This window comes from Helianthus annuus, chromosome 9, assembly GCF_002127325.2.
Source record: "Helianthus annuus cultivar XRQ/B chromosome 9, HanXRQr2.0-SUNRISE, whole genome shotgun sequence".
Classification (NCBI taxonomy): Eukaryota; Viridiplantae; Streptophyta; class Magnoliopsida; order Asterales; family Asteraceae; genus Helianthus; species Helianthus annuus.
Genome location: NC_035441.2, coordinates 70,564,165 through 70,585,377, shown reverse-complemented (window position 1 = coordinate 70,585,377; position 21,213 = coordinate 70,564,165).

The window sequence follows — 21,213 nt, the reverse complement described above, 5'->3', positions numbered from 1 at the left end:
ATTCTCAAAGGCGTATCACGCTTTTCTCCATGAACCACTATCGTCTCTCCATCTTTGGTTGGGATGCGAACGATCTTTTCGCGACAAATAATCTCAGCCTTGATGCTCGATAACCAATCCATCCCTACTACCACATCGAAGCTTCCTAACTTGACTGGTAGTAGATCCAAAGTAAACTCACGCTCTCCCAACTCGATTACACAACCTCTGACAACTTCATTAGCTTCAACTAGCTTTCCATTAGCCAGTTCGATTGAGTACGTGATATCTAATTTACTAGCAGCTAACCCAAGCATATTCTTAAATTCTAATGACACGAAGCTATAATCGGCACCAGTATCAAACAAAACGGATGCAAAGCATTGGTTTATAGGGAACGTACCAGTAACAACATTGGGATCCTGGCGCGCTTCCCTCGCCTCGATGTTAAACACTCTTCCCCGTGCTTGGTTCAATTCTGGGCAGTTCCTCTTAAAATGCCCAATGTCACCACAGTTAAAACAACCCAATCTTTGCCCATTTCCACCTCCATCCCCAGCTTGATTGTTGTTTTGATTTCGATTTACATTGCCGGCTTGATTCGCATTGTTCCCTCGGTTTCCATTTCCTCCATTATTTCCTTGTGCACGATTTCCATTACCACCACGATTATTGTTCCCATTACCATAACCTCTTTGGCCTCCCCGGCCTGCACTAGCCCAGCAATTATCCTTCAAGTAGCCAACTTTTCCACAAGCTTCACATACTTTTGGCCCACACCGGCCAGAATGATGACGCTGGCAGGTGTTACACTTGGGATGTGTACCCATATACCCTTTTCCTTTCTTTCCAACACCGGTTGCAGCTTGGACCGGTATGCTTGATTCTCCTTTCTTACCAACACCGCTTGTCCCTTGTTTGAAGTTCGAAAACTTCCTTTTGTTCTCGCCAGATGACTCTACGTGAGTCTCCTTCTTTTTCTACTCAACATTAGAAAACTTGTTTAGCGGATAGCCTCCTCAGTAAGAGCTACACTCAGATTGATGGCCTCTGTGATTGTCGCAGGCTTGGAAATAGTCACCATACTCATGATCTGTGGAGCTAAACCCCAAATAAAGCGCTCGATTCGTTTGAATTCCGGTGTAACGATATAAGGTACCACATGAGACAAGTCGTGGAATCTCTGAACATATTCCGCGATTTTGGGACCTTCCATCTTGAGATGCCAGAACTCAGTCTCCAATTTTTGAATCTCAGCGTGTGAGCAATACTTTCTTCGCATGAGCTCCTTCAGCTCATTCCACGTCATCGCGTAAGCTGCGGCTTCACCAAGAGTCTATACTTGTAAGTTCCACCAGGATAGGGCTCCATCCAAGAATAGCCCAGAAATGTAGGTAACTTGTTGGTCTGGAGCGCACTTGCTCATTCTGAGAACTGACTCTATCTTTTCGGCCCATCTTACAAAAGCAACAGCACCTCTGGTGCCGTCAAAGTTCACAGGCTTGCAGTCTAGGAACTGCTTGTAAGTGCACCCTGCACATACATTAGAATATACAAATGGCATTAGCGAACGTGCAAAAAATATCCAAATGTATCGCATTATGTCCCAACGACCTAACATTACCATCAGGTGGGTTGTTATTGCCGTTGTTGTTGTTCAAATTGCTTCCACTGGTTCCTCCTTGTGAGGCTGCATACTGCGCTATGGCTGCAGCAATGATTTGTTGGAGTTCTGCCTCGTTGGTAGGCATGCGTGTCTGGCGTCTCGGTGGCATCTTCTAAAAGATGTGTTCACGTTTTTCAGGTCATAATAAGTAGAAGGATCATACGTATGTAACAATAATATCAACACATAACATCTCATGTTAATAATAAATCAACCACATAACATCTCATGTTATAAAATATACACAATCAAACCAACATCACGTATAATGAGAATACTGCGATTGCGCTGTCATAAATCAAGACCACAATGTAAGTTTTACAAGTACATAACTGTATCGTACATCATCAATGACTTAGGGCCACATCGCCCTAGTCCAAAACTTTCAAATCAGTGTCAATAACAACCAATATACAAAACATCAAAAGTCATAATCCTCCAAAATGCGGTCTCCAAAAAGGCTGTAAAGTCTGCGTAATCGCGGTCCTCTCATCAGAAGTCTACCCGTGTCGTACAAAATGGCCTAAGCTGATGGCGGTGGAGGAGGGGGAAAACAAGAAAAGAGTAAACGTCGCATATGAAGCCAATCCTCTTGCATAGCGCGATGAGAGCGCAACAAGTAAGCTATCTTCTGCTCAGGAGTCCAAAAACGAGCGGCAGAATCGGGAGATAACGGACGAGGAGGGTGTGATACTGCAGGCGGAGTCTGGCACTGGCATGGGAGTCGCTGAGCTCTCTCCAGCTCCTGCACGCGACGGGTCAGCGCCTCCTGCTGTATCATGAAAGATCTGAGAATATCCTCTGTAGAATAACCCACGTGATATGGGTGATACGGATCAGATGGTGGCACAATGGGGGGCGTGGTCCAGATAAACGGCTCACTAGATGGAGCGAAGGATGGTACAGCGGACGGTGTAACAGGGGGAACAAAAGTATGATGAGGAACCTGGGGTACAAACTGATCTCCTCCTGACATGAAAGGTGTATGGCCAAAAGGCTGACGAGATGAGCCCTCTCCAGTGTAACATTTGTGCTTGTAATCATCATGAACAGTTCAATTATCAATAAAATAATGTTATTTGATCCCAATGTTTGTTTCATTGTGTTTTACATTTTTCGTGTTTTGACTTTCGTTCACTTTCAAACTCTACATCGCTTTCTGGAGCATTATACGCAAACTGGTGCGTAAACGTACTCAGTTTAATGCGACAAATACTCCGGAACATCAACATATACTCAACATACCTTAAATAACCTTTACATAACTTAGAAATAAGTTTTGAAGGCTTTGGTATAGCAAAAACAAGTTAATTCGCTTACAAGGACTAAACTTGACAAACTGCGAAAGTATGCCAATTTGAACGGTAACGAACATTCCGGAACATGTCCATAAGTTAAACATACCATAAATATCCTTTGCATAGCTTAGAAATAGGCTTTGAGGGGTTTGGTATGCTAAAATAAACTTTTGGGTCATTCAGGGACTAAAAGTGTCAAAAAGTGCACAAGTTTGCACTTTTGCGCATAACTTACGTTCTGAATACATCCGGAATTCCAAAAATTTATGTAAGCATCCTTATATTATGCCTTAGTGTTTGGCATGAGAAAAATCCATTCGTCGCGTCATTTGGATCGTCTTTCGCGCTTATACGCATTCCGTCGTAATTAAGCGAACATCGCGATCGTACGGCCAAACGAACCGACATCCGACACATTTTTGAGCATGTTTCATGTCCACAATGTTTAGGCATCATTTTAGGGCCTTAAAGGTGACTTTACAGGTCTTAAAGGGGCTGGAAATAGCTTAAAAACGCAACAGGGGCTGAATACGTAAATTCTGCAAGTGGTGCAGATCAGACGGGGCTAGGCGACCCGCGTAAGACCTGCACCCACTTTCACGCGGGCCGCGTGAACATGTCTGACAGCAGATTCTGCATTTAATGCAGAATCTGGCCTTTCTTCGATCAAAGGGCGATGCCTTTTCACCCAAATGAAGGGCCAAGGGTCAAATACACTGAATCTAACCTCTGGACACGTGTACGCACGAGATCAAAGCACGTTATTCGATAAAACGATCCTAACGGTTCCACCTTTCCTATAAATACCCCCCCCTTTTTGTGTAAAAACCCACAAATCAGATCTAAATGCTCTAAGTTGATGCTTATGCTTCATACCTGAGCTATTGGATCTTGATTAAGCACTCGGGGACCCTCCGTAAGTCTTCTTTCGCTCTTTTATTCGCTTTTCGAGTCCGAAAGTCAACGTTTTGTTGACTTTCTGCATTGACCAGCTTATGGTCGATGCGAAGTTCATGGAACTTCATAACGTGAGCGTGATCACGATGGTTATGGTCCATAGTGACCATACCTACTGATCACCACGTTATCTAGGCTCGGTGACGAGTCGTAGTTTCGGCCAAAATGTGCATTCTTGCATATTTTGTAACCAAACTACTCATGGGCATCAAAGCCGTTTGTTTTGATGTCAAACCCGTTTCTAAACTTAGTTAAGCATGTTCTAACATGCTTAGCTCGTCACTTTTAGTTTAGTGCTTATATAGGGTCGTAAGGTAAGCGATTTAAACCATCGCTTATGCTTTCGAACCCGACCCATTTGGTCGGTCATTAGGACCTGACCAAACACATTAGGTGACCATAGATATAACCTTCCGAGGTTATACCTTGTGGTCACGATGTTAGGCGTTCCAGACGCGTTCTACGCGAACGACGCGTAAGGTGGCATAAGCTACCTAAACGGGTCGTGATGGACCGTAAGCACTTAGGTTAAGTTTCATTTTAGTATGTAGGCTTTGTTGAACCATATTACACGAGTCTCCATACTCGTTTGGTTTACGAACCCGCGTACTATCCGATCTTCCGATTTGGTCCGGTATATTAACATAGCTACCTATTAGGTGCCGTTGATATTCCGTGACCTCTCGCATTACCTGGTTATTTCACAAGAACTCAAAGCAATCTCAGGTGAGTACATTGAACCCCTCTTTTACTGTTTTCCAAACTGTTTTGGGGTGAAACACATGTGCCTAGCTGTTACTTTCATGCTTTCCATGTTTTCACATCATATATCTGCTATGCTCATTAGTACATTATAGTACATGATTTCATTACATTTCATGCTAAGTATGCCCATTGTGTGCGTACTTAGTACATTGATTTACATTACATTTTCTGTTGCATATGTTTACTCAGCATATGGACACATTGATTTACATGAACATTTCTGTTGCATATGTTTACTCAGCATATGGACACATTGATTTACATGAACATTTCTGTTGCATATGTTTATCCAGCATATGGACACATTGATTTACATGAACATTTCTGTTGCATATGTTTACTCAGCATATGGACACATTGATTTACATGAACATTTCTGTTGCATATGTTTACTCAGCATATGGACACATTGATTTACATGAACATTTCTGCTGCATATGTTTACTCAGCATATGGGCACATTGATTTACATAAACATTTCTGCTTCGTATGTTTACTTAGCATACTTAGTACAATTGTTTACATCACATGCCTTCATTTTGTTATGACATTTGGTTTGTTTAACATGGGACAATACATTCATTAACACTAGCTACGCCGTTCGTTAGTAGGTAGTGGTACCATAGGAATTGACAACTCCCATTCCTGAAGTCCTGGGTTTGATAGGACTGGAAGGAATGACCGAATTCGATATACATAACTTAGATAAACCTTTAATTTGTTTAAGGGTTTATCGCCGCAGTCTCAAGGCTTGGATGTATGCATAGTTTACAATACCACATAAATGTTAATATCAATAGAGCATGCATTTTTCCACAGAACATAACGTTGATTTAAACCACGTGTTACTTCAACGACTTGTTTTGTGCATTTTACAAATGGTTTAAGTTGATACATTTCGCTTACCATACATGATACATTTTGGGATGCACATTACATGATTTACATTGAACATAAACACGTCGACATTGACATACACATTTGGTGGTTTTCATTTGAACATAAACACTTGACATGGTTTACAATAACACTTGACATTTGGTTTACACATGAACAATTTACATGGTGGATTGGTTTGGGTAAATGATTTAAGTAACGTGGCGTATGTAATATGATACAAACATGGTGGATACGCCGCCGGTACTTCCTATATATAAATGTTTGTATAATATTACATATCGTGGCGTTATCTAAGTCATTTCAGTTTAGACACATTACACTTTACATAAGCAACATATTCTTCACAAGACATTATTTTCACAAACAACTTATCTTATTCAACTCATTTTACTTGGTTATTCGTTTAACCTTGCACTTATCTATACATATCATTTGATGTTATCGTTTTTCAAATGATTTACAAAGCAAAACAAGTTACAAGGTTCATGACTGACTGTGACTAAACATTTTCTCAAACATAAGTCATGAATCCCAATTTCACAAAACCTATGTATCTCACAGGCATTTTTATGCTGACGTACCTACTTTCACATGTGTTTTCAGGAGCTATTCCATAGGACGATGATCATGATTCTAGGGCGGACCTGTGCCTTAGAGCCTAAAAACGAAGCTAGACTAGTTTAATCATGTTATAAACTTTGTATTATCCTGTTTTGAAACAATGGAACACTCTTGTCAATAAATAAAATGTAACTTTAATTTCCATGGTTGTATAACAATTAATTCTGTCCACGACACTCCCCGGCGTTTCCGCCGCGGTTGCATGTTATACGCGGCCGGGGTGTGACAGAAGAGTTGGTATCAGAGCCATTGGTTATAGGGAATTAGGTTATTAGTAATGCTTTGACCTAGACTATAACTTTAGGACCCTAACACAAGTTATCTTGTGTTTAGAGTTTAAAACATGCACATCACCTATCCTTAGGTGATAACCACAACGGGAACTTCGGTTCCGAACCCGCTTTGAAAATTAATCATCTGTTCTAGGATGATTGATTACTAGGTTTTGAACCCTCTATTGTAAGGTTTTGAACCCTTTGTTATAAGGTTTTGAACCCTTCCAGTTTGACTCATATTTGGCTTAGTTCCTTTTGAGTTTTCAAACTCGTCAAAGTTTGGGTCTAAGTAGTGTGAACACGTGCGAACTGGAAGAGTGAATGCCTGTACCCTGAGTTTTCTGTCTAAGGCTAGAGTGTTCGTACAAATCCACATAATCGGACCAGTCACTCTTACCTGGGAACTCTTGGGGTGAGTGTTCACTTATAGGCGAGCATGTCTTCGCGATACACTAATCCTGACCCATTTACTTTGACTAGACATTTCACGTCGCTTATTTGCTTTGCGATGCATAACCGCCATCTTTGCTTTTGATTGCTTTTGCTTCATCTCATTCTCTTCATCCAATCATCTCACTCGTTTCATTTCATGTTTTTCTCTTCTAGAATGCCTCCTCGACGCGACAACCAGATAGCTACTGCCGAGCTGGCGGAGATTATTGCGCAGCAGATGGCTGCTCAATTTCCGAATCTCTTTACTCAATGGAACCAGGCCAACAACAACAATGGTACATGCAAATACAAGGATTTTAACCAGGCTAAGCCACTCAAGTTTAGTGGTTCTGAAGGAGCAACTGGGCTTCTTCAGTGGTTCGAGAGCATCGAGAACACTTTTCGCCATGTGCAGTGTCCGGATAATCGCAAGGTCGAGTTTTCATCAAGCGTGTTTCAGAAGAGGGCTCTAACATGGTGGAATGGGGTTATGAGAGATCAAGGTGCAGAAGTTGCTTTAGCTCAGACATGGGCTCAACTGAGAGCTCTTATGATGAGGGAGTTTTGTCCTCGTCATGAGCAACGAGCATTGGAGAAGGAATTTGATGTGTTGAAGCAAGATAGTGGCGAGCACAGGGCTTATACAGATAGGTTTGAGGAGCTGAGTCTTCTTTGCCCGAATATGGTTACCCCACTCGATAAGGCCATCGAAAGATACATCGACGGCCTACCTGACTCAGTACAAGACATCCTTACTGGTAGCAACCCTACCACACTTCGTCAGGCGATCGAGTTATCAGCGACGTTGACTGAGTCGCAGATCCGAAAGAATAAACTACATAGGAAGGGTGACAAGGGCAAGAAGCAGTCGGCTGACAAGGAGGATAGTAAGAAAGATCAGAACAAGAAGGGAAAGGACTCTGGTTCCTCAAAGAGGTCAAAGAAGCGTAAGGCTTCCCAAAATTTTGCTGTCACTGCCCAAACAAACCAGGCAGCTCCCAACCAGCCTCCAGCAAAGAAACCCTACTCAGGAAGTGCACCTTTGTGCAATCGATGCAACAGTCACCACCAGCCACAATATCAGTGCCGTTTCTGTACTAACTGTGGGAAGTCGGGTCATCTTGCCGATGTTTGTCGGTTTGCTCAGAACCGCGCAGTCCAGAACCCTGCCCAACAGGTTGCTCAACAACAGGGTCAGGCTGCACGACCAAACTACCCACCAGGTGCTTGTTATAATTGTGGGGATCTGACCCACTACAGAAATCGGTGTCCAAGGCTAGCCAACCAGAACCAGAATGCAAACCAAAATCAGCCACAGGCTCGAGGTCGAGTCTTTAACATGAATGCACAAGAAGCACAAGCAGACAACGAAGTGGTGAACGGTACGTTCTTTATTAATAATCAGCCAGCATCTATTCTTTTTGATTCGGGTGCCGACAAGAGTTTCGTGTCATTGTCTTTCGAGACAATGCTTCGCGTGTCTAGAACGAAACTAGGTAAACCTTTGACAGTAGAGGTTGCCAGTGGTGAACCCATTGTTCTAAATTCTGTTCTACGCAACTGCCAGTTGAATCTTAACGACCATATTTTTCCTATTGACCTCACGCCAATGCAACTTGGAAGCTTCGACGTTATTGTGGGAATGGATTGGTTATCTAAGCATCGCGCAGAGATAGTATGTTCTGAGAAGATTGTTCGTATACCGCTGTCGACAGGCGAGATCCTACAAGTTCGTGGTGAGAAGCCTGCCGGTGGTCTCAAACTCATGTCTTGTTTTAAAGCACGGAAGTATCTGCGAAAGCACTATGTGGCTTTCTTAGCACATGTTACAGCAGATAAAGGCAAGGGTAAGTCTATTTCAGATATTCCTGTCGTTCGGGATTATTCCGAAGTATTCCCTGAAGACTTACCTGGTCTACCTCCAGCACGCCAAGTCGAGTTCCGTATTGATCTCGTACCTGGTGCAAGTCCCGTTGCCAGAGCTCCATATCGTCTTGCACCGTCCGAGATGCAAGAGTTGTCTAGACAGCTGCAGGAACTCTCCGACAAAGGTTTTATCCGTCCTAGCTTTTCACCTTGGGGTGCTCCCGTTCTTTTTGTAAAGAAGAAGGATGGATCTTTTAGGATGTGTATCGATTATCGTGAGCTTAACAAGCTTACCATCAAAAATCGATATCCCCTACCTCGCATTGATGATCTCTTCGATCAATTGCAAGGTGCTTCATACTTTTCAAAGATCGATCTACGATCTGGATATCATCAGCTTCGGGTACATGAAGAAGACATTCCCAAGACAGCGTTCCGTACTCGTTATGGACATTATGAGTTCACAGTCATGCCATTCGGTTTGACTAATGCTCCTGCTGTTTTCATGGACTTAATGAATAGGGTCTGCAAGCCTTATTTAGACAAGTTCATCATTGTTTTCATTGACGACATTTTGATATATTCTAAGACGCGAGCTGATCATGAGCAACATCTTCGTCTTACATTGGAACTCCTAAAGAAAGAACAACTTTTCGCCAAATTCTCCAAGTGTGAATTCTGGCTTAAAGAAGTTCAATTCTTAGGACATATTGTCAACGAACAAGGTATTCATGTAGATCCCTCCAAGATCAGTGCGATTAAGGATTGGGATACACCTACTACCCCTACTGAAGTTCGTTCTTTTCTTGGTCTGGCGGGTTATTACCGCCGCTTCATAGAAAATTTCTCGAAGATTGCAGTTCCTCTAACTGCTCTAACTCAGAAGAACAAGCCATTTGATTGGGGAGTCAAACAAGAGGAAGCGTTTCAGACTTTGAAACAAAAGCTTTGCGACGCGCCTGTCCTAACATTGCCTGAGGGCAACGATGATTTCGTCGTTTATTGCGACGCATCTAAATTAGGCCTTGGCTGCGTCCTGATGCAAAGAAACAAAGTCATAGCATACGCATCAAGGCAGTTGAAGATACATGAGAAAAACTACACCACTCATGATCTTGAGTTGGGAGCAGTTGTCTTCGCTCTCAAAATCTGGAGACACTACCTGTATGGTACAAAATGTGTGGTTTTCACAGACCACAAAAGTCTTCAGCATATCTTCAATCAAAAAGAGCTCAACATGAGACAACGACGTTGGGTTGAACTTCTAAACGACTACGACTGCGAGATTCGCTACCATCCTGGTAAGGCGAATGTCGTAGCCGATGCATTGAGTCGCAAGGAACGTACTAAGCTTCATTGTGTACGTGTCCAATCTGTTATTCAAACCGATATACAAGCCCGTATTTCTCAGGCTCAACAAGCTTGTGTTTCACAAGGTTTAATGGATAAGGAATTTCCTTATCACATAACACCTGCTCTTGAATTGAAAGACAATGGATCGTACTATTTCATGGACCGTTTGTGGGTTCCAAGCCAAGATAATCTTCGTACCTTGCTTATGGATGAAGCCCATAAGTCTCGTTATTCCATTCATCCTGGCTCAGATAAGATGTATAAGGATCTTCGTATTCAGTATTGGTGGCCTGGTATGAAGAAAGACATTGCCTTGTACGTATCCAAATGCCTTACTTGTCTTAAGGTTAAGGCTGAACATCAGCGTCCTTCTGGCTTATTGGAACAACCAGAGATCCCAGTTTGGAAATGGGAAAACATTACTATGGATCTCATTACTAAACTCCCGCGCACAAAGAAAGGTCACGATGCCATCTGGGTAGTCGTTGATCGTCTTACCAAGTCAGCACATTTCTTGCCAATCCGTGAGGATTATTCAGCTGACAGACTTGCTCAAATCTACGTAGATGAAATTGTAGCTAGACATGGTGTTCCTTTGAGCATCATTTCTGACAGAGATGCTCGTTTCACTTCTCACTTTTGGAGAACCATGCAATCTGCTATGGGGTCTCAACTTAATCTGAGCACAGCCTATCACCCGCAAACGGATGGTCAATCTGAAAGAACAATCCAGACACTGGAGGATATGCTTAGAGCTTGTGTGATAGACTTTGGTGGTAGTTGGGATTCACATCTTCCATTGATTGAATTCTCCTACAACAACAGTTATCACTCCAGCATCAACATGGCTCCTTTCGAGGCTCTCTATGGTCGAAAATGTCGTTCACCAGTCTGCTGGAATGAGATTGGCGAGGCTCAACTTACTGGACCTGCCCTCATTTTAGAGACAACAGAAAAGGTAAAGAAAGTTCGTGATAACCTTCAGACAGCTAGAAGTCGTCAAAAGAGTTACGCGGACCTAAAACGCAAACCCTTGGATTTTCAAGTCGGTGATCGAGTATTACTTAAGGTCTCACCTTGGAAAGGTGTGATCAGATTCGGAAAGAAAGGAAAACTTGCACCTAGATATGTTGGACCATTCAAGATCGTCGAAAGAATCGGTAAAGTAGCCTACAGACTTGAGTTACCTCCTGAACTTGGAAATGTTCATCCAACCTTTCACGTGTCCAATCTCAAGAGGTGTTTAGCTGATGAAAACCTCCACATACCGCTTGACGAAATTCGTGTTGATAAAACACTGAAGTTTGTTGAGAAACCGGTAGAAATCATGGAACGTGAAGTCAAGTGGCTTAAACGCAAGCGCATTCCTTTGGTCAAAGTTCGTTGGGAATCTAAGCGTGGACCCGAGTTTACTTGGGAACGTGAAGATCAAATGAAGGCAAAATATCCGCATCTTTTTCAATCAGTTTCCTCTAAATAAATTTCGGGACGAAATTTCCACAAGTAGGGGAGACTGTAACATTTGTGCTTGTAATCATCATGAACAGTTCAATTATCAATAAAATAATGTTATTTGATCCCAATGTTTGTTTCATTGTGTTTTACATTTTTCGTGTTTTGACTTTCGTTCACTTTCAAACTCTACATCGCTTTCTGGAGCATTATACGCAAACTGGTGCGTAAACGTACTCAGTTTAATGCGACAAATACTCCGGAACATCAACATATACTCAACATACCTTAAATAACCTTTACATAACTTAGAAATAAGTTTTGAAGGCTTTGGTATAGCAAAAACAAGTTAATTCGCTTACAAGGACTAAACTTGACAAACTGCGAAAGTATGCCAATTTGAACGGTAACGAACATTCCGGAACATGTCCATAAGTTAAACATACCATAAATATCCTTTGCATAGCTTAGAAATAGGCTTTGAGGGGTTTGGTATGCTAAAATAAACTTTTGGGTCATTCAGGGACTAAAAGTGTCAAAAAGTGCACAAGTTTGCACTTTTGCGCATAACTTACGTTTTGAATACATCCGGACTTCCAAAAATTTATGTAAGCATCCTTATATTATGCCTTAGTGTTTGGCATGAGAAAAATCCATTCGTCGCGTCATTTGGATCGTCTTTCGCGCTTATACGCATTCCGTCGTAATTAAGCGAACATCGCGATCGTACGGCCAAACGAACCGACATCCGACACATTTTTGAGCATGTTTCATGTCCACAATGTTTAGGCATCATTTTAGGGCCTTAAAGGTGACTTTACAGGTCTTAAAGGGGCTGGAAATAGCTTAAAAACGCAACAGGGGCTGAATACGTAAATTCTGCAAGTGGTGCAGATCAGACGGGGCTAGGCGACCCGCGTAAGACCTGCACCCACTTTCACGCGGGCCGCGTGAACATGTCTGACAGCAGATTCTGCATTTAATGCAGAATCTGGCCTTTCGTTCGATCAAAGGGCGATGCCTTTTCACCCAAATGAAGGGCCAAGGGTCAAATACACTGAATCTAACCTCTGGACACGTGTACGCACGAGATCAAAGCACGTTATTCGATAAAACGATCCTAACGGTTCCACCTTTCCTATAAATACCCCCCCCTTTTTGTGTAAAAACCCACAAATCAGATCTAAATGCTCTAAGTTGATGCTTATGCTTCATACCTGAGCTATTGGATCTTGATTAAGCACTCGGGGACCCTCCGTAAGTCTTCTTTCGCTCTTTTATTCGCTTTTCGAGTCCGAAAGTCAACGTTTTGTTGACTTTCTGCATTGACCAGCTTATGGTCGATGCGAAGTTCATGGAACTTCATAACGTGAGCGTGATCACGATGGTTATGGTCCATAGTGACCATACCTACTGATCACCACGTTATCTAGGCTCGGTGACGAGTCGTAGTTTCGGCCAAAATGTGCATTCTTGCATATTTTGTAACCAAACTACTCGTGGGCATCAAAGCCGTTTGTTTTGATGTCAAACCCGTTTCTAAACTTAGTTAAGCATGTTCTAACATGCTTAGCTCGTCACTTTTAGTTTAGTGCTTATATAGGGTCGTAAGGTAAGCGATTTAAACCATCGCTTATGCTTTCGAACCCGACCCATTTGGTCGGTCATTAGGACCTGACCAAACACATTAGGTGACCATAGATATAACCTTCCGAGGTTATACCTTGTGGTCACGATGTTAGGCGTTCCAGACGCGTTCTACGCGAACGACGCGTAAGGTGGCATAAGCTACCTAAACGGGTCGTGATGGACCGTAAGCACTTAGGTTAAGTTTCATTTTAGTATGTAGGCTTTGTTGAACCATATTACACGAGTCTCCATACTCGTTTGGTTTACGAACCCGCGTACTATCCGATCTTCCGATTTGGTCCGGTATATTAACATAGCTACCTATTAGGTGCCGTTGATATTCCGTGACCTCTCGCATTACCTGGTTATTTCACAAGAACTCAAAGCAATCTCAGGTGAGTACATTGAACCCCTCTTTTACTGTTTTCCAAACTGTTTTGGGGTGAAACACATGTGCCTAGCTGTTACTTTCATGCTTTCCATGTTTTCACATCATATATCTGCTATGCTCATTAGTACATTATAGTACATGATTTCATTACATTTCATGCTAAGTATGCCCATTGTGTGCGTACTTAGTACATTGATTTACATTACATTTTCTGTTGCATATGTTTACTCAGCATATGGACACATTGATTTACATGAACATTTCTGTTGCATATGTTTACTCAGCATATGGACACATTGATTTACATGAACATTTCTGTTGCATACGTTTATCCAGCATATGGACACAATGATTTACATGAACATTTCTGTTGCATATGTTTACTCAGCATATGGACACATTGATTTACATGAACATTTCTGTTGCATATGTTTACTCAGCATATGGACACATTGATTTACATGAACATTTCTGCTGCATATGTTTACTCAGCATATGGGCACATTGATTTACATAAACATTTCTGCTTCGTATGTTTACTTAGCATACTTAGTACAATTGTTTACATCACATGCCTTCATTTTGTTATGACATTTGGTTTGTTTAACATGGGACAATACATTCATTAACACTAGCTACGCCGTTCGTTAGTAGGTAGTGGTACCATAGGAATTGACAACTCCCATTCCTGAAGTCCTGGGTTTGATAGGACTGGAAGGAATGACCGAATTCGATATACATAACTTAGATAAACCTTTAATTTGTTTAAGGGTTTATCGCCGCAGTCTCAAGGCTTGGATGTATGCATAGTTTACAATACCACATAAATGTTAATATCAATAGAGCATGCATTTTTCCACAGAACATAACGTTGATTTAAACCACGTGTTACTTCAACGACTTGTTTTGTGCATTTTACAAATGGTTTAAGTTGATACATTTCGCTTACCATACATGATACATTTTGGGATGCACATTACATGATTTACATTGAACATAAACACGTCGACATTGACATACACATTTGGTGGTTTTCATTTGAACATAAACACTTGACATGGTTTACAATAACACTTGACATTTGGTTTACACATGAACAATTTACATGGTGGATTGGTTTGGGTAAATGATTTAAGTAACGTGGCGTATGTGATATGATACAAACATGGTGGATACGCCGCCGGTACTTCCTATATATAAATGTTTGTATAATATTACATATCGTGGCGTTATCTAAGTCATTTCAGTTTAGACACATTACACTTTACATAAGCAACATATTCTTCACAAGACATTATTTTCACAAACAACTTATCTTATTCAACTCATTTTACTTGGTTATTCGTTTAACCTTGCACTTATCTATACATATCATTTGATGTTATCGTTTTTCAAATGATTTACAAAGCAAAACAAGTTACAAGGTTCATGACTGACTGTGACTAAACATTTTCTCAAACATAAGTCATGAATCCCAATTTCACAAAACCTATGTATCTCACAGGCATTTTTATGCTGACGTACCTACTTTCACATGTGTTTTCAGGAGCTATTCCATAGGACGATGATCATGATTCTAGGGCGGACCTGTGCCTTAGAGCCTAAAAACGAAGCTAGACTAGTTTAATCATGTTATAAACTTTGTATTATCCTGTTTTGAAACAATGGAACACTCTTGTCAATAAATAAAATGTAACTTTAATTTCCATGGTTGTATAACAATTAATTCTGTCCACGACACTCCCCGGCGTTTCCGCCGCGGTTGCATGTTATACGCGGCCGGGGTGTGACATCCAGGACGTGGTGGAGGTATGTCCTAAAGAAATGTTACAGGAAGATCTGCGTGATGCACATCTGTGATGTGTGTGGGAAGCAAGGGAACATCGATGGGAGCTGAAACAGGGGCTGAAACAGGTGCCACAGGGGGTGTAACAGGTACCAAGAAAGGTGGGAAATCATCATCATCGTCTATCCACCCATTGTAGGTGTGAGCGTATCGTGGATCAATATGGGTTGCGAAAGGTGCACGGTCGAACATCACCGGCACTGGATCAGGAAGAGGTGCAACAACAGGATCAGCAGGAATGTCAGCAACATGAGGAGCATCGACATGAGCATCAACGACATGATCATCCTCCAACAGTGGAGCGACAACAGGATGATCATCAACAGGTATATCATCAACCAAAGGAGCAACAGCAGGTGCATCAGCATGAATAGGGTCATGCTCAAATGCGGGGTCAGGAGCAACAATTGGCTCTAAGAGGCAAAAGACTACAGGCCAAGCGTCATCAGGCTCTGGATCATCAAACTCCATCTCAAAATCAGCTGGATCAGCAAACACAGGATCGACAGGGGCTACAGGATCCTCCAAAGGCTGGTCTAGATGGACGAACTCAATATCATGGTCTGGATCAAAACCAGGTGGGAAAACAGGATCTGAATCGTCATCAACATCATGATCGAACTCAAAACTATGGGCGGGTGCAGGTGCAGCGGATGACGCCATGTTAGGGTCTGCGTCGTGTGAATGGTGCTGCACTCCCTGCGTGTGCGAAGGTGCGGATGCCACAGACTCAAAGGAGTCTGGAACACGTGAATGTATGGGAGCCTCCTCTGCAGGAGCGTAAGCAATGAGTAGGAGATCATCAGCAGCAATATGGGCCTCGCCCTCAAGTGGGTCCTCCTCGAATAGATCGACATCATCGTCAGAGACAACGTCGAGGGGCATATCAACAATGGGATAAGCGGCAAGGGGCACATGAGCAGGGATCACCGCAAGTGGCAAATCCCCAACAAGATGGCCATCAGCAGGCTCTGCTACGACATCAGGCAGCGTAAAGGGCTGGAAGTCGTCATCGTCCGTGCTGTTAGTATCTGAAGTATACACCTCGTGCTCTGATGAAACTATGTCGTCTGATACTATGGCCATGGGATCCGTAGTGTCCGACTCTCTAGTACCAGATGAAGGCATGACGTCTGTAATACAAACACACACACATGCACAAATAATCAATCATATAATCAAGCAAACATGTTAGTCACCAATAAGCAATCAAGAAATTTTCCGAGTCCCACTAGTCTAACCTCCCAGCCTCTCAGACTGAATCTCCTAGTCCCACTAGATTAACCTCCCAACCTCTCAGACTGAACCTCCTAGTCCCACTAGATTAACCTCCCAGCCTCTCAGACTGAACCTCCTAGTCCCACTAGATTAACCTGCCAGCCTCCCAGACTGAATTCTCTAGTCCCACTAAACTACCCTCCCAGTCTCTCAGACTGACTCCCTGGCCTCTCAGACAAGAACCTTCTCAATCTCTCAGATTGGCCCTTCAGTCACACTCACACTGACTGAATCCCTAAATTTTGAAAAATGTGCTCAACTTTTTGTTTGTAAAAATATTTTGTACTCTGGATCTGGACGTAGTGTATGCAATGTAAAAATGTTTTCGTGAGAGCCCTAGTGATCATAGTCTAGACTCGAGAAGGAATCCAAGTTCGCTATGATCAAAGCTCTGATACCAAGCTGTCACACCCTGGCTTTGCGGAAGCGTGGGTTTATTTGGTGTGAGTTCTTAATACCATAGCTTAACCATAACAAAGCTATATGAAAGTAAAACCACGATGATCATCCATAGATTCATGTTTTAAAATAAAAGTACCACAACATTGTTTAAAACGTCGACACATGCAACGGGATTACAACATAACAAAATAAAAACATTGTTCAAAGGACACAACCACAAACATGAAATATACACAGTTTAAGACTTGTGACTCGTCCAGGTAAAAGCCACAACCCCTAAACTTGGATGACCTCATTTTCCTTACGCAGCGTGAAAACGTAGCATACATCGCCAGATCCTTAATTTCCTGAAATACATGTAAGTTGGAAAAAATCAACAAAAATGTTGAGCGAGTTCATGTGAAGTGAGTATGTAAAAACTTTGTAATATAAAAATCCCTGGTATGTAGCAAATAAGGAAATAAAGAGATCACCAATGGTTTGCAAGGCCATTGATATGTGTGAAGTGCAGTAGGAAGACTCAAACCTAGCAGATTTTTGCGTCGGGTACCAAGTCACCCCGAGGTCCGTTCTGTTGGGCAAGGGGCTGGGCTCGCTACACCCAGATAGATCTACCGCTAAAGACCCTCGGTCCTACAATGAGGATTAATCGCCTCCAGTTCCCGCCTTCCCACTCACATGATCTAAGTAGTAACCCTCCTTATGCTAACTATACCATGTAAAAAGTATTCGTAAACATTGTAACATGTATTTCACCCCCACAGTATAAAAACTGAAACAGTTAAAGGAAAAGGGGGACATGAACTCACTGAAGTGCGTCTCGAAATAGTATCTCCCAATCAACCTGCTGCGTGACGACCTACACGTACTAACTTCTATTAGACGAACGGCCGTGCCTTGGCTTAAGGTTTAAGTTTTTGGGAAATAGTCAGGCAACTATTTCGTATTTACACTTCTTAATTATTTTGTATAAATATGTTCCTTCCCAAGGATGGGGGTTTTAATACATGTGCGTTTTGTAATTCCAAAAATATGTTTTTAAGTCTCACTTAATAAAATATATTTTAATTCATTTGTCTAAAATATTCTATCTCCAAAATATACATATTCTTCCCAAAAATATTATATTTTACTTCATACCATTTCCAAAATAATACTTTTATCAAATACGCATTTACGAGTATTTTTCCGAAATTACATAAGTTGCATTTTATGATTCGTGTGGTAATAACATTACCGGTGTAACTTAAATATTTACTTGTGAAGGCGTTGGTATTATTTTGGAAGTCGTATTTTCAGTGTATTCAAGTTATATTATTTTTACTCTAAAAATAATATATATGTAGTTCACAAAATAATCATAAAATCACACAAGCGTCTTACTATGAAATATATATTCTAAACATATATTTAACAAGTTTTATTTACGAAAATCCACCTCCGACACTTGGTGATTTTGTAACAAAAATCATGGCGAAATTTATTTGGAAAAACAAGGTAAAAATATATTTATAGACACTTGTCATGAAAATATTCTAAGTGTTATTTTCTGGAGAAATTTCGCCAGAGTTTCCTCTGTAGCTGGAGGTGGCCACGCTTATTAGCGTATCATTTTCTTTTCAAAATTCAATCAACCAATTTTCCATCATCAATATTTATCATTTAAACATCAAACTAGTCAAAAATAAGTATAGATCGCAAGCACATGAACTTGTAAGTTGTGTAAAATTATGTAGTAACCTTCCAACATTTTTAGTAGATCTTTCTATCTTTAAAAATAAAATCGGTTTCTTGAAAACTTTACTTTTAAAGAAAATGTAACTCTACAACTTCTAGTTCAAAAATTACGAAAATATTTCTTTGTTAAATCTTTTGTTACACAAGTGTTTACACACTTGTTTAGTCACTAAAATACCTTAGTTTATGAAAGATCCGTCTTTTAAACAAGGTTTGCATCTTACACTGGGTTCTTCGAAAATACCACTTCTAGATCTTTAGATCTACTAGTTTAAAACTCTATTTTACAAGAAAAATCACTTTTACACAAGTTCATGTTCATGTGTGGAAGGGTTCATCATCTTGCTACTTTTACACTAAACATATTGCTAGTTCATGTTCTATGAACATGATCTAGCATGGTTAGATGACGATCCGTCCCATTACTAGCCACTAACAACATAAAATAATCATAGCTAGACAAGTTTCATAAGTTTTACACTATTAGTTTCTCTTTAACCATCATATTCATCTTTCTTTCAAGTCTTTTAGCTTTGATCTTTGGTGTTATTGATTTTTATCTGTCAAATCTCTTATTAGCCACTTTAAATATGAACAAAAGAGTGTTTAGAAGCACTTACAACTAGCTAAAGGCTAGGGAAGAATCAAGGCGAAAATAAGGTGGATAAAAGCAACGTAGAGAGGTCTTTGAGATTCCGAAAGCACCGGGTCTCTTCGTATGATCTCTTGCACCTTGGATTGTAAGTGGAATAGCTACATCAAAATTTGAAAGTGATGGTGGGTGGGTGTGAGCTCTTGGCCGAACTCAACAAGAGGGAGAGAGAGAACAAAATTTTATGTTGTGTGGTTATGAATGAAATGGTAGTCTCTTGGTCTTATTTATAAACCATTTAACCTTATTAACCACTATATAATATGTTCACACGATATTAAACATCCTCAAATAAAATATTCAAAAATTGTGGAGTGTGTCCCCTATGGGGGACCGATCGGTCAGGGGGGTGGGGGGTTTATGGTTTGATTTCAATTGATTAGTTAGTGTATAGTTATGTTTAGTTAGAACTTTAAGTACGTTGTTAGTGTGTTATGTATTATAACGGGTGTTAGGGTGTTCGGGGACCCTAACTAGCTCAGAAAAGGATAAACAATGTTATTGACAATATTTTTATGTTCCGGGTAAAGTCCGGTTGTTCGGTTGGCTATTAATCCTTTAAAGTGCTAAATAAGCATTTAAAGTGTCTTTAATATTATTTTAGTGACACCATGAATTCCCGACACTTTGGAAAGTGTCTAGTATTATTTTCTGATGTTTTTGCACTTTACTAGTTAAGTTAAATGCTGAATTTTGCAATAAAGTGCAGAATTTAGTAATTAGAGCGTGTTTTAGGCACATCTGGTCACTATAACTATCACCTAGTGACGTAGTTCTACAATCCTCACCTCCCTACACTCCCTACTAGTGTAGTGATCTATTCCCGGCTCATAATGGCCTCAGAGACAGTGTCTGTCTAGTGCTGGCTATGTCAGCATGTTTACTGGGTTATCGGTTCATTGTGCTACTGTGCTTTTGTGCATCAAGTTTGTCACTATAGTTCAGTGTAAATAATGGAGTGACAGTAATAAAGTATGATGCATGGATATGTATGTATCAGAAATCATGTAGCAGTTTAACCACAATTGTAAGCAAGCACAGCAATTAAGGATTAATTAAATATTAATTAATTCGTACGGATACCTGATTTGGTGAGGGTTGTCACACTTACCATCAAGAATCGATATCCCCTACCTCGCATTGATGATCTCTTTGATCAGGTACAGGGTGCTACTTGTTTTTCAAAGATTGATCTACGTTCTGGGTATCATCAGCTTCGTGTGCATGAAGAAGATATTCCCTAGACAGCTTTCCGCACTCGATATGGGCATTATGAGTTAACAGTTATGCCATTTGGTCTGACTAATGCTCCTGTTGTTTTCATGGACTTGATGAATAGGGTCTGCATGCCTTATTTAGATAAGTTCATCATCGTTTTCATTGATGACATCTTGATTTATTCTAAGACGCAAGCTGATCATGAGCAACATCTTCGTCTTACTTTGGAACTCCTAAAGAAAGAGCAACTTTTCGCCAAATTCTCCAAATGTGAATTTTGGCTTAAGGAAGTTCAATTTTTGGGGCATATCGTCAACGAACAAGGTATCCATGTAGATCCCTCCAAGATCAGTGCGATTAAGGATTGGGATACACCTACTACTCCTACTGAAGTTCGTTCTTTTCTTGGTCTCGCAGGTTATTACCGCTAGTTCATCGAAAACTTCTGCAAGATTGCAGTTCCTCTAACTGCTCTTGTAGGATCGTGCGGCTGACC